The sequence below is a fragment of the Anser anser genome (genome assembly GCF_964211835.1).
Source record: "Anser anser genome assembly, chromosome: 3".
NCBI classification, from domain to species: Eukaryota; Metazoa; Chordata; class Aves; order Anseriformes; family Anatidae; genus Anser; species Anser anser.
In genome coordinates this window covers 55414642-55427300 of record NC_139722.1, presented here as the reverse complement: position 1 = coordinate 55427300, position 12659 = coordinate 55414642, and the positions used below count along the sequence as shown (strand labels likewise).

The window sequence follows — 12659 nt, the reverse complement described above, 5'->3', positions numbered from 1 at the left end:
TTTTTAAAAAGTACACCCATCCATCGTTCTTTAAATGACTGTAAAGAATTAATAAATTAATAAACTTTATTATTATTATTATTTTTTTTTCCAGTGCAGTTTTCACCTTTTAAGAAAGACTTGCAGTCAGTGAGGCACCTTGCCACTACAGCACAGCCCCATTGCTGCTCAGTGCCTGCAGACACATCTGTCTTGCTAATTTTCATGTTTCTCTGTTCTCCCTCACTTCAGCAGACCACCAGACCACAACCACAGGCACAGTGGGGAAATGCTCCTGTGATGGGATTTCTGAAATTTGGCTCAGTTTTTCTTTCCTTGGCAAGGGTTTATTCATTTTCCTGCTCTGAGCCAATCCTGTCCCAAATCAATGATAGCTGTGTGAATGCATTTGAGTGCTGCACTTGGCTTTTTGTGTTCAGCTAGTTTCACAATGAATTTTTCTAACTCAGTGTTCATTCAGGCAAATAAATTCAATTTTTAGTAAGTAGAATTGCTACTTAGCAAGTGTTCTTTTTAAATTAATAAATGGGTGAATTTCTAATTCACTTTGATTTTATCTTCTTTTTTTCTTAAATAAGAAAAAAATGGACCTTATTTTTAAGAACTGTTCAGAGTCCACAGTAGATTAAATTTTCAGGTGTAAGTAACATATTGTTCAGCATTAACAGATTTTAGCGACATCTGGTGTCTCATGTAAGTAGTTTAAAAGTTACTTACATAATAAGAAAAGCCTTTCAATAGCAAAAACCTAGCATCATTTCTAAACATGTCTTTTTCAGAATGCAGCAAGTGACAGTTGTACAAAAGATAACCATCAAAATGCTTCAAAAATCACCAAATTTTTTGGTGATACCATACCCTGGCCAAGGAAAATAAATAAATAAATAAATAAAGATTTGTGGTCTCTAACATCTTTTATGCAGTTCAGGACTACACCCATTTTATCAAAAATCTCAAGAAAAGCTACAGAAGCACAGAGTCACAAACAGCAGAGGTTGGACAGACACTCAGGATGTCCCTGGCCTAGGCCCAGCACTGATACCAGGCTGGGCTGCTCAGGGCTGTGTGGGGCCGGGGCTGGAAACACCGAGGATGGAGCTGGCACAACTTTTCTGGACAGCTAACCCCTCAGGGAGGAAGTTTCTCCCCATATACATTCTGAAACTCTCTTGGTTGGTTTAGCTGATGACCCTTGTTGCTCATCCTCACAGCTTTCACCACTTTGAAAAGCCTCACTCCCTCTTAACCAACTCCCTGTAGGTACTGGGGGGTGCTGCAAACTTGGTGGGAGTGTTGTCCATCATCTCCTCCAGGCTGTTAGCAGTGATGATAAATAGAATGGGTCCCCAGGTAGATCCTGGCAGTAATCCACTGTTACCAGCCTGCAGATAAGTATGATCCATTAACTACTGTCCAAGACCGGCCACCCAACCAGCTTTTTACCCATCTAGTTGTCCACTCACTCGCACTGTAATACCTCAGCTTAGATACATTATTGTAGGAGATAGTGCTGGAAGCCTTGCTAAATCATGGTAAATGGCATCCTTTGCTCTCACCTGTTCCACAAAATTAGCCATTTTAAGATAGAAGGCAATCAGGTTGGTCAGACAAAATTTTATAAAAAAAAAAAAAAAAAAAAGGTAAATCCATCCTAGTTGTTGCCAGTCACTTCCTGCTCCTTCATGTGCCCAGAAATGTGTTCCAGGGGGACTCACTCCATGATTTTTCCAGGGATCAGTGTCCTGGAGACTATTATGTTCACAGATCATTTCATCTTCTCCATAAAATACATTGTCTTACATTTCCTCTTACTTTACTAGATGAATTGGAAAACTTATGAGTGGATACAGCATTTAGTTAATCACTCAACTGCATTTTAATTTGATGTCTTTGGGAATCCAATTCATTAAATTCCACTGCTTTCATGATCTCTTTCTCCCATTGCCTGACAATGGAATTTAAGGCTTGGGCTATAATATCTCACCAAAGCTGCTGAAATCTGTACATAGATCTGAGGGATCTGGGGGAAGCCTTTTTTTTTCTTTTTTTTTTTTTCCCCACCCACAAAAGACAATGATGAGCATAGTTCATTAAAATTAGTTCATTATCAAAAGAATGCTTTTAGTTTCATTTATTATTAGAATTGTACATATACATTTGTTTGCATATTTTTAACCATGATAAGCAAATCTGATTTATGGCTTGAAATATTAAATATGAAAAAGAAATTTTACCTTTAACATGTCCTTGTATATTAAGCCTGTGTTTAGGGTATATGCCCAATCCTAGTATACATAAATATCTACTGAGATGTCTGAAAGGCAGTTTTACAGGAAATGCTTATGTGATATTTCCAAATTTCAACTCAGGTCTATATCTATATTTTTTTAATGTATATGGCTTCTTGTTTGCTCCTGTTATTTGTATGCTGTGATTGTAAACCAGGCCAGGGCCTGTCTTTCTGTTTCGTGTTTAGACAGCACCTGGGGCAATGCAGTTCGGGTGAATGACCGAGTTTCCTACCAACAGTAAAAGGGAGGGATATACAACAGATGGGTAGCTGCTAAGTTCTGAGACACTTCTAAGTTATGTTTCACTGCCCAAACTGATTTTGCCATGCCTTTGTTCCCTTCTTCATCCCCATACATATTCATGTGATGAAAATAGGGATGCTAATTATCTGGTCTACCCATCCGAGGGCCTGGGAGATAATTAAGAACATAGATTTTTTTTCTCTCCTCCTCTCTATCTGCATCATACATGGATCTTGGTGGGTCCTGCAGCAGATTTGGAGTAGATGTCATTCTACTGTCTTAACAGAGTATTTTGGCATCATACACAGGTTGCATTGGAAAGAGAAACTGTTTTCTGTTTTGGCTTCTGAGTCAGCTGAGCCATATAGCTTCGTGGTTCATGAATGTTTCAGCTTGCTGCCATAATTTTTTCTTGTGGTGCATGGATGAAAGAAAGGAAATGGCAATATCAAGCATTTATATCTCAGTAGAAGCCAGCCAGAATTTAACAGGACAAAGAAGGAATATTTCTTTAAGCATGATTTTCCTGTCAAAATCCTCCTGCAAATAATATGAAAACAAAATGTGTCAGAAAGACCTGCATGAATGTTATTAATGGAAAGTGTTAAAAAGCTAAGATCATCCCCACTTCACTTTCTGTCCTTTTAGGGATAAAGGTGGGCAGATCCTAATACTCTGGAGATGGAAAGATTTCAGTTTCAATATAGGAAAAGGAGAGTAACTAATTATCACTCTAAAATATGTTTCCAAAGGTTATTTTTTAACTGTGCCATTAGCCAACACAAATGAGAATGTGCTTCAGCACCATATTTACCACTGCGTTCACTAAGCCAAATGAAGACTGTTTTTAAAGTCCACCAGGATTTTCATAAGACAACGTGAGACAACAGGTTAACTTCCATACCTAGAATAACATAATTGAGCCAAATTCAATGATGTGGTCTCCAGAGATACTTTTGCTCAACCACCTTTGAAACAAAATGGACATAGTTGCAAAAGATGCTGTTTTACAGCATTTTATTTAAAATTAATATGACCTCCCCCCCCCAAAAAAAAGTAAAAAAAAAAAAAAAAATCAGGAGCACCAAGTGAGTACAATCACAACAGACACTTCCAGAGAATATACTTGTTTTTAACCCCACAAAATAACTTCTTATTTTCCGTTCAATTCAAATCTCCATTGCTCCACATTTTTTTCATGTAATGTTAATCATTTTTCAAGAAGAGAGTTTTAACAAAAATAAATAGAGAGAGAGAGAGAGAGAGAGAGAGAGAGAGGCAAAAATCCTGCATTCCTTTACCTTCTGCCTGTGGGTAAACCACCTGTTCTGATTATTCAGGATGCTTTGTATTTGAACACCTTCTGGCTTTCATGGCCTTGAAACGATTTTTATCATCTCCCTTGTACACTTCAGTGCTGTCTTCTTTTCACCTATAAAACACTGCTGCAGACCACCACACACATATTGTCAGAATATTTGGACTTCAAGGAAGATGGTAATTTAGCTTCCCAGTTTTTAAAGCCTCGGATTTAGTAGGGACCCTTTCTTCAAATATTGGTTCTCAGAGTGATTTCCAAACCCAAGGCTATTGCTGAAAAGATATCCAGCAGGGATATCGATAAGCAGATTAAATACAAAAATGAACAAATGAACAAAAACAAACAAAAAACACAAAGCAAGCAACCGACCAAAAAACAAAAACAAAACAGTAACATAATGAGAGGCTGCTAATTAGGCTCATTACTCTCAAAGGAATTTCAGAATGAATTTGCCCTAAATTAAGAAAGGCAGATTGCTGAAGAGGAAGGAAAAAAAAAAACAAAAGACAAAAAACAAACAAACAAACAAAAAAAAAAAAAACAAACAAAAAAACAAACACTTTCCTCTACTTTCACAAGGCAATATCTAGCTCTGCATTTTGTACACACTATTCTTGTCAAGCTATCACGGAAAGCTTGGGGATACTGCAAAAAGATACATCAAAGAAAAATCAGAATTCAAATTCAGAATTAGAATTGCTAAAAAAATGAAAGCAGTAACAGGACGTCAGGGTGACAGAAAGACTAAGGAATCAGTTCTTAGACTGGCAATCTGATCCAAGCTATACTTAGGTTCTCACCAACATTTGGATGTGCATCTTTGATTAAGAAAACATCCACTCAGTCTTGTTATTAACACACAGCATTCCCCAGAGAGCATCACATCAGCAGATTCTACTCGTGAGAACAAAAGAGAAGGCTCAATGCACACACACAGAAACCTAGATAGAAATGAAGGAGCAAGTGTTCTAGTGTTTTCCTTTCCATGAGGCTTCATAGTGTTACTTCCTTACTTGGTGTATGGCAACAACAGCAAAGGCTGTCCTGTGTCTTGTCTCAGCTTCAAATGATAGATGTCTGAGTGTGTCTTAAAAGAAGACCTGCAGGAATCCCCTCCAAGCCTGAAATTAAGAAGCAGAGGGGCAATTCACCATTTTCTTACCTGAATGAGAAAGGAGAGATCTCTCCACAATGTTTAATCATTTTGTTTGTCTTATCCTTATTTTAAATTCTCTTGGACTATAAACTAGATGTGATAAATTATTTGAGGGTTTGGTTTTGACACGAGTGATATTGTCTTCTCTCCTGGCTCCAATTCACAGTCATCACTGAACAAACAGCTTTTCTGCTGCACAGTATGATTTTTTGACAGTGTGACTTCTGGCTGTCTAAAGTAGCAAAATTATCATTGTTACAGTCACCCCTTTTCTCCTTGATGAGGGATGATATATTTTTTTCCTAATCTAAATTGCTTTGAACATATAAGTTGGCAGATATACAATAGAAAAAAAAATCAAGTTGAGAAATCTTAATAAAATGAGAGGAAAGGATTGTAAATATCAACAACAAAAACATCATCTGTGGACCTGCTTACCTAAAGTTTGTACTGTATTAATTCAACATAACTTTAAAGCTCAAATCCAGCATGTGACACACATAAGGATTTAAAAACATACGCAATTCTAATTATTAGGAAGAAATAAAAGACCCCAGAGACTGTTCTGATTTAGTTTGAAAGCCTTGTAAAATTTTAAAATTGCATTGCAGGGTCAAAAGTAACTGGCAAGACAGGTTTACAGAGGAAAAAATCTTCTTGTGATAGTTAAGCCAAGAACTCATGAATACCCAGGTGCACACAGTTACATGTGGCAAGAAGAAACTCCAAGCTTTGCACAGTAATTTCTTGAATGGTTCATTAAAAACATAAATGTCAGATGTTCATCTTGCTGCGTCAATTTATCTGTCAAGTGATGAAGTTTGAATAGGGTAACTCGGCTAAGAGATTGAAAGTTTTTAAATTCACTTCAATAAGCAGAAAAACATCACTGAATGAAGAAGAGGTTCAGAGAGGAGCAACAGAAATGGTCAGAAGGCTAGGACTAATCATAAACTAGAATTAAAAGTCCTAAATACGTCAAGCTTAGGAAAAGTTTGACTAAGGTGTAATGTAACCATAGCCACAGATATTTTTTAAAAAAAAAAAACAACAACAAAAAAAAACATGGATAAAGTAATGCTGGAAAAAAATGGCTAAACATCAGTAAAAATTGAGAATGAATGTTTTCTGCTTTTCCTGATGAAAATTAAAGGAAGTTGCACAGCCAGGAAATATTTGGTGTGTAATGCAGCACTGTAAATTTATAGATGGACTGTATGAATTGGTTGGCTGCTGCACTAAATATATAAACTTCGTGAAAAAGGAGCAAAAATTCTTGATATTACCATCACTGAGAAGGCAATTAGTTTTCATAAAGCTCAAGATACAAGACAAGAAACAGCTCTTCGCTGTAACTCTAGCTGACACTACCTATAACAGCACACAAATGTACAGGGAAATTAGGGTGAGCATTCCTCTGACTTGCTGGATGAGGTTACTATCGTGCACAGAAACAAATCCTATGCAGCGGCACCAGTCCTATGGTATGATGGCCTTTATCCGAACCTCCCAAATCATCAGGACTCTTTCCACTGACTTAAATACACTCTGACGTCCTCTCGTAATGAAGTGAACTTAAGGCTAGCACCCAAAGTTCAGGAAAGTTCAGAGGACAAGGGGCTGACCTTTCTACGCCTAACATTGGGAAAATGCTTGGAAGAAGGAAAATGTAAGGGAGAAGACTAGGCAAGCCTTATAATAGCAGCTTTGGGGCTTTCTTCTTTGAGACATGTATAATGTAATGATACATGCTGGGGCTCTTTTCCAAACTGATAGGAAATCACAGAATGGTTGGAGGTCATCTGGTCCAACCACCTGCTCAAGCATAGCCACCCAGAGCAGGTTGCCTAGGAACACATCCAGGTGGCTTTTGAAGATTTCCAAGAAGGGAGACTCCACAACCTCACTGGGTAAACTGTGCTAGTGCTCACTCACCCTCACAGTAAAGAAGTACTTCTTGATATTCAGTTGGCACTTCCTGCATTCCAGTTTACGCCCATCGCCCCTTGCCTGGCAGTGGGCAACACTGAAAAGAGCCTGGCTCTGTCTTCTTTGCACCCTCATTTCACATATTGATATTCGTCTATGAGATCCCCCTGAGCCTTCTCTTCTCCAGGCTAAACAGCCCCAGCTCTCTCAGCTTCTCCTCATAGGAGAGGTGCTCCAGACCCTTGACCTACATTAGAAGGGAAGAGGGACTGTAAGAGGCTGGGTCAAGGAAAAGGAAAGAAGATCCTGGCAGAACTTCCATGAAGCTCAGGTAAGAGCTGCAGGGATTTAAAATAATCCAGGTACCTTAGGAATCCACCCTGCTCTCCTATTCCTACGACAAAAATCAAGTGAAACTGTACAGCAGAAGAGACAAAGAGGAACAGATTTGCTTTGGTGGTGAACAGAAATAGGCTGATACTGAGGGGAAAAAAAAATAAAAAAATTACAGACATAAAATGCAATGTCTTGTGTTTTACTACTATAGTAGTGTATACTGAAATATTGTGAACTTCAGGGTTGTTAAGAACCCAAATCTTCTGTGAACTACATACAGATTGGAAAGATCAGGAAATGTATATGACAAAATAAATGGAGATGAAAGTTACACTCTCAGGTTTGATCTTTTTCAGCAGATAATGACATTTGGTTCTTTCTCTTATTCAAGCATTGAAAGCACTAACTGCTAGGTGTCAAAATGAGATATATGTCTGGCTTTTGCCCTAGCAATCTGTTTGAAAGCAGCTCTGGATGTTATCCAGGGAAGGTACTTTAATACTTTCTCTAAGGTTCCCTGCCTTAGAGAAGACTGTTCTGAGCACACAAAGAACTGCATTTGTATCAGCTGAGCAGAGTTCATGGCTTTGCTTTTCCTAAGAAAAGGTGTAAGGACTAAATAAGCACACGAAGAAAATGCACTGCAGGAAAGGCAACATCTTTTCAGTACTGATTCAAAAGGACACAGGAGAGCAGAGATTCCCTGAGTTACTTCTGCCTTCAATTCATTAGAAGATGAAGAACAAAGTGCAGCTTATTCCCAAAGATTCTCGATGCTCTGATCAGTAAAAGAAATGAGTGAATGGCAAGTGGTGTGTGCCCAGTGTAGATTTACCATAAGCAGTGAAACAGAAGACAAGCAAACACTTGAGAAGGTCCCATCTAAAAGCAGCAGCTTTGTGTGCCTCGACATGCCCCACCAACTTCAAGTGGTGGAAATGAAAATCTGAAGCATGTCACACATCGATATCATCCTGTTGTTTCAGAGATTTTAATATTGTTCCCTGGCATGGGGCTTGTGCCTTATATAAGCAGAGACAGAAGTCTGAAACTGAATCTGCCACTGAAAAAAATCACATACCACATGTCACAGGCCCTTGGACACACTGGACAACTGAAGACACAGAGCAACCATGGACTACAAGCATTTCCAGTAAGTTCAGTAAAAATTATTTTTCATATTCACTGGGATAGAGAGGTTTATTTATTTATTTATTTTTTCCCAGATGCATGTATCTACTGGCCTACTGGTAGATGAGAGACAAAGCTTAAAAAAAGGGAAAAATTTCCTTCCCTTCAGCAAGCAAATATATTCACCAGAAGGTGTGAAAAACAAAAGGGACCTGAGTTATTAATGAAAGCCAGCTTTTTTGTTAGTTACACGGAATCACACAGAATGGCTGAGGTTGGAAGGGACCTCTGGAGATCATCCGGTCCAACCCCCCTGCCAAGCAGGCCCACCTACAGCACGCTGCACGGGATGGCATCCAGGTGGGGTCTGAATGTCTCCAGAGAAGGAGACTCCACAGCCTCTCTGGGCAACCTGTTCCAGTGCTCTGTTACCCCCACAGTAAAGAAGTGCCCTCTCATATTCAGCTGGGCCTTCCTCTGTTTCAGGTAGTGCCTGTTGCCTCTTGTCCTGTTGCTGGGCACCACTGAAAAGAGTCTGGCCCAATCCTCTTGACACCCTCACTTCAGATATTTATACACATTGATAGTGTCCAGAGGAGGGTGACGAAGATGGTGAAGGGCCTAGAGGGGAAGAGGTATGAGGAGCAGCTGAGGTCACTGGGCCTGTTCAGCCTGGAGAAGAGGAGGCTGAGGGGAGACCTCATCACAGTCTACAACTTCCTCACGAGGGGGAGTGGAGAGGCAGGGGACCTATTCTCCGTTATCACCAGTGACAGGACCCATGGGAACGGTGTGAAACTGAGGCAGGGGAAGTTTAGGCTGGACATCAGGAAGAGGTTCTTCACTGAGAGGGTGGTTGCACACTGGAACAGGCTCCCCAGTGAAGTAGTCACTGCACCAAGCCTGTCTGAATTTAAGAAGCGATTGGACTGTGCACTCAGTCACATGGTCTAAACTTTCGGGCAGACCTGTGTGGTGCCAGGAGTTGGACTTGATGATCCTTATGGGTCTCTTCCAACTTGGGATATTCTATGATTCTATAAGATCCCCTCTCAGTCTTCTCTTCTCCAAGCTACACAGGCCTAGATCTCCCAACTCCTTTTTGTATGAGAAAGTTTGATGAAATCAGGAAATATTATTATAATTAAAAGCTATTCTTCCTACAGCCATAGGTATACCTGAGTATGTTTACAAGTTTACACAGAAGAGAAGGTTTTTGCTCAGAAAAAGACCTTGTGGTTACAGCAAAAGACTCATAATCAGAAAAGATGATTAAAAATGGGCATGGAATAAATAGGCCTGTATTACTCAAGAGATTCCACCAGAATGGATGAAGTAGAATGGATGACCTTCAAAAGGAATTATGAAAAGAAATGGGAAGTAACACAACATCCACATTAGAAATCTGTTGACATCAACAATAATCTAGCAGCGTAAGTGGAACAACAGAATAAGCAGTTAGACTGACTCTGTAGCTTCTTCAGCTCGTGGAACAAAAGCGACTCTAGACTACATGTCCAAACTGAAGGATATACAAGGGAAGTAGTGTATCTAAAAATAATCTATTGTACCTCAGCTTTCTCTTCCTACTCATGTTCTCTACAGGTCATTTGATAAATTAATTTCAGAGAATAGCTTAACCTACCCATTTTACAAGACTAGCAAAAAGTCTGAGGCTGATTACCTGCAGCTGAGACAAACCTTAAAAAGTTTCCTTCAGCAGAACATATACCTCTCTGAAACTGTCCATACTTACCAAGTTTAGAAATCCTTAAGAAAAAGTCAAGACTACCCTGTAGTTACAGTGTCCTTAACAGTAAGAATGACTATTCCACTCACTAAAAACACCCCCAAAACTAAAAAGAAATACAATAAAAGACTCAACAACCCAAAACCTTTCATCTGCTCTGCTGAAGGTGTTGCCTGCAGCAATGCATTCATTGGCATATTTCTGAGATGGAACTTGTGTTAATAATGTTTTAACCTAAGAGTGTATCAAGATCTTCCTTATAATGCACAAGAGATAGCTTTAAAATATGTCTTACTGGCATGTGGCAAGTCACAAACCAACTCTGTAATGCCTGGTGAGGGTACAGTCCTTCATTAGGGCAGGACTCATCTTCCATGTGGCAGGTGACGTACAGGGTTTTCACCAGCAGCAACTGGAGTGGAAGGGTTTTGCCTGCCTTCCCCTGCCAGCCAGTGCAGCACAAACATTTAGTCAAGTAGGAAAACAGCAGAAAAAAAATAAAAGGAAAAAATAGAAAATCAGTTTGTTAGGACAATGGAAACATTGCCAGAAATTTAAAAGTATAATAAAGCCACTTAAGTCCAGCCCTAATGTTTAGATTTTATTTAATCCTAACATATTATTGTAAGTTATTTTTGATGAATCAGACTTTTAAAAATCTTTACGTAAACTGTTCTTTGGATTTATATGCAAATACTACCCTTTGTAAACCTAAAGTGCTGGAATAGTTTATTAACATAGTTTACAAGTAGCCTAAGTATTTACCTTGCGGATTATTCCTAGGTCTTTTGATGGTAAATAGCACCTAAAATAAGTAAAGTGTTACCTTTTGGTACATCACTAACGCAAACAAGCTTGGGAATCATGAAAGTCCCTCTGCTAACAAGCTGACAATAAGGCTAATCTGAACAAGACTGGTTAGCTCGATTTCACTCATACTATTTGCTTAGTATACACAGTAAGAACAGTTCAGGCAGTTATCTGCATTATAAACGAGCTACTTCAAAGACCGCTAGAGTGTGTCAAAAGTCATTTATTCTTCTGATGTTCCTAGCTTGCCAAAATGGTACTCATGAGCCTGGAACTGAAGTGAAATCTCTGTTTATGAAAGAAGGATTTCCTATTCTCTTCTGTTCTATGAAAGGGGAAAAAGCTCTTTAAACTCCAGCCATACTAGAAACATATTTCTACTCATTCTTATGGAAGTTTCCACACTTACATAAATTTCCCTTGTGCTACAAGTATCATCATCTCTCTCTAGTAGCCTGGAGAGATCCAAAAGATCAATAAAGCTAAAGTCGCAGTCTGAGTTAACAGGGTGAGCAGTGACATAAAAATTGGGTATACACAGCTCTAGCCATACACATAGTAAAGGGACCAGAGACAGCCAGTTAGATCAAGAAGTCCCTACCCTCAGCTTTTAAGAGGAACAAGATGCAAACTTCAGTTTACGTCACTTTAGATTTCCAAGAGATTTTTCTACACCCTATATTGCAGGTGAGAGTCAGAGCTATTATTTCACTAAAATGCCTGTAATATTTATATTGCATTTTGGTGCAGCCTATAACTGGGTGCTCATATGGAGGGTGCCAGGTCTGCTTAGATTCATTCATGTATTTTGCATAAGAAAGATTTGCAAAACACTCTGTATAAAACCTGTTTAGCATACAGAAACATATAAAACCCCTCCAACAACACATTGCTACATTATACATACCTCTGCAGGCCTAACACCAACTTGCACCATTTTCTGATAGTAATCCTACATAAGCACCTTCAAACAATATATTTAAAATGCAAATAAACAGGATAAGATATAATGAAATAATACACCATATCTCTCTATAATGTAATTTAATATCACTTAGAGACAAAATATCACTTTCTCCTTCTTATCAACAAATTAAGCCTCATTTAAAGAGGTACTAAAATATTTAAGATTTAAGAAATCAGACATTTTAAAGAGTTAAGAAAAAGCTCTAAACAATAGTAAAAAAGCTAACAAATGTAACAAGGTTTACCTGGGGAGAGTTTTAGCTCATTCCCACATATGTTGTTTAAATCTACTTTGTCCCTTGGTGGTGCAGAAGCAAATTAGCAGCATGTGAAAAGTACTAGGGAAAACAGAAGGTGTACATTAATTTCACACCTAATTATTAATTAATTTGCTCAGGCTCTGCTGCAGTAATCAGCACTTGGAACAGCTTCACTTGTTCCCAATGAGCCACTGCAGTGGCTCTGTTTAAAATTCCAGGGGGGGCACAGCTGCAGCAGGCTGAATAGTAATGACTGTAGAGAACCTGGTCTTAGTCCTCCTTCTATGGGACCTGCACTACATACTTTTTGCACTACCAAGTACGACTAGATCACTAATGCAGATAGATATGATTTACTCCTGGTGGTTGAGTTATACATGTGTAAAACTGAAGTAAAAGGGGATTCAGGTGATGTAGCTCCATTCTTCTTGTGTTCCTGTTAAATCATAAGAGGGTTAAGACAAAG

General features: G+C 38.8%; 1 long non-coding RNA gene across 4 annotated transcripts; it reads right to left on the bottom strand.

Annotated features, from left to right (window-relative positions):
- Positions 1-1123: 1123 nt before the first annotated feature.
- On the bottom strand, positions 1124-12272 carry LOC310897241. Of its 4 annotated transcripts, none has more exons than XR_014582156.1 (6): positions 12179-12272; positions 10453-10599; positions 4869-4976; positions 3836-3979; positions 3439-3502; positions 1124-3074 (listed from the first exon to the last, which is right to left on the bottom strand). It is a non-coding gene; the product is annotated as an uncharacterized lncRNA (long non-coding RNA). The 4 variants fall into 4 exon arrangements; XR_014582157.1 differs by having other exon boundaries at positions 3836-3966; XR_014582158.1 differs by lacking the exon at positions 12179-12272 and adding an exon at positions 11875-12111.
- Positions 12273-12659: the final 387 nt, after the last annotated feature.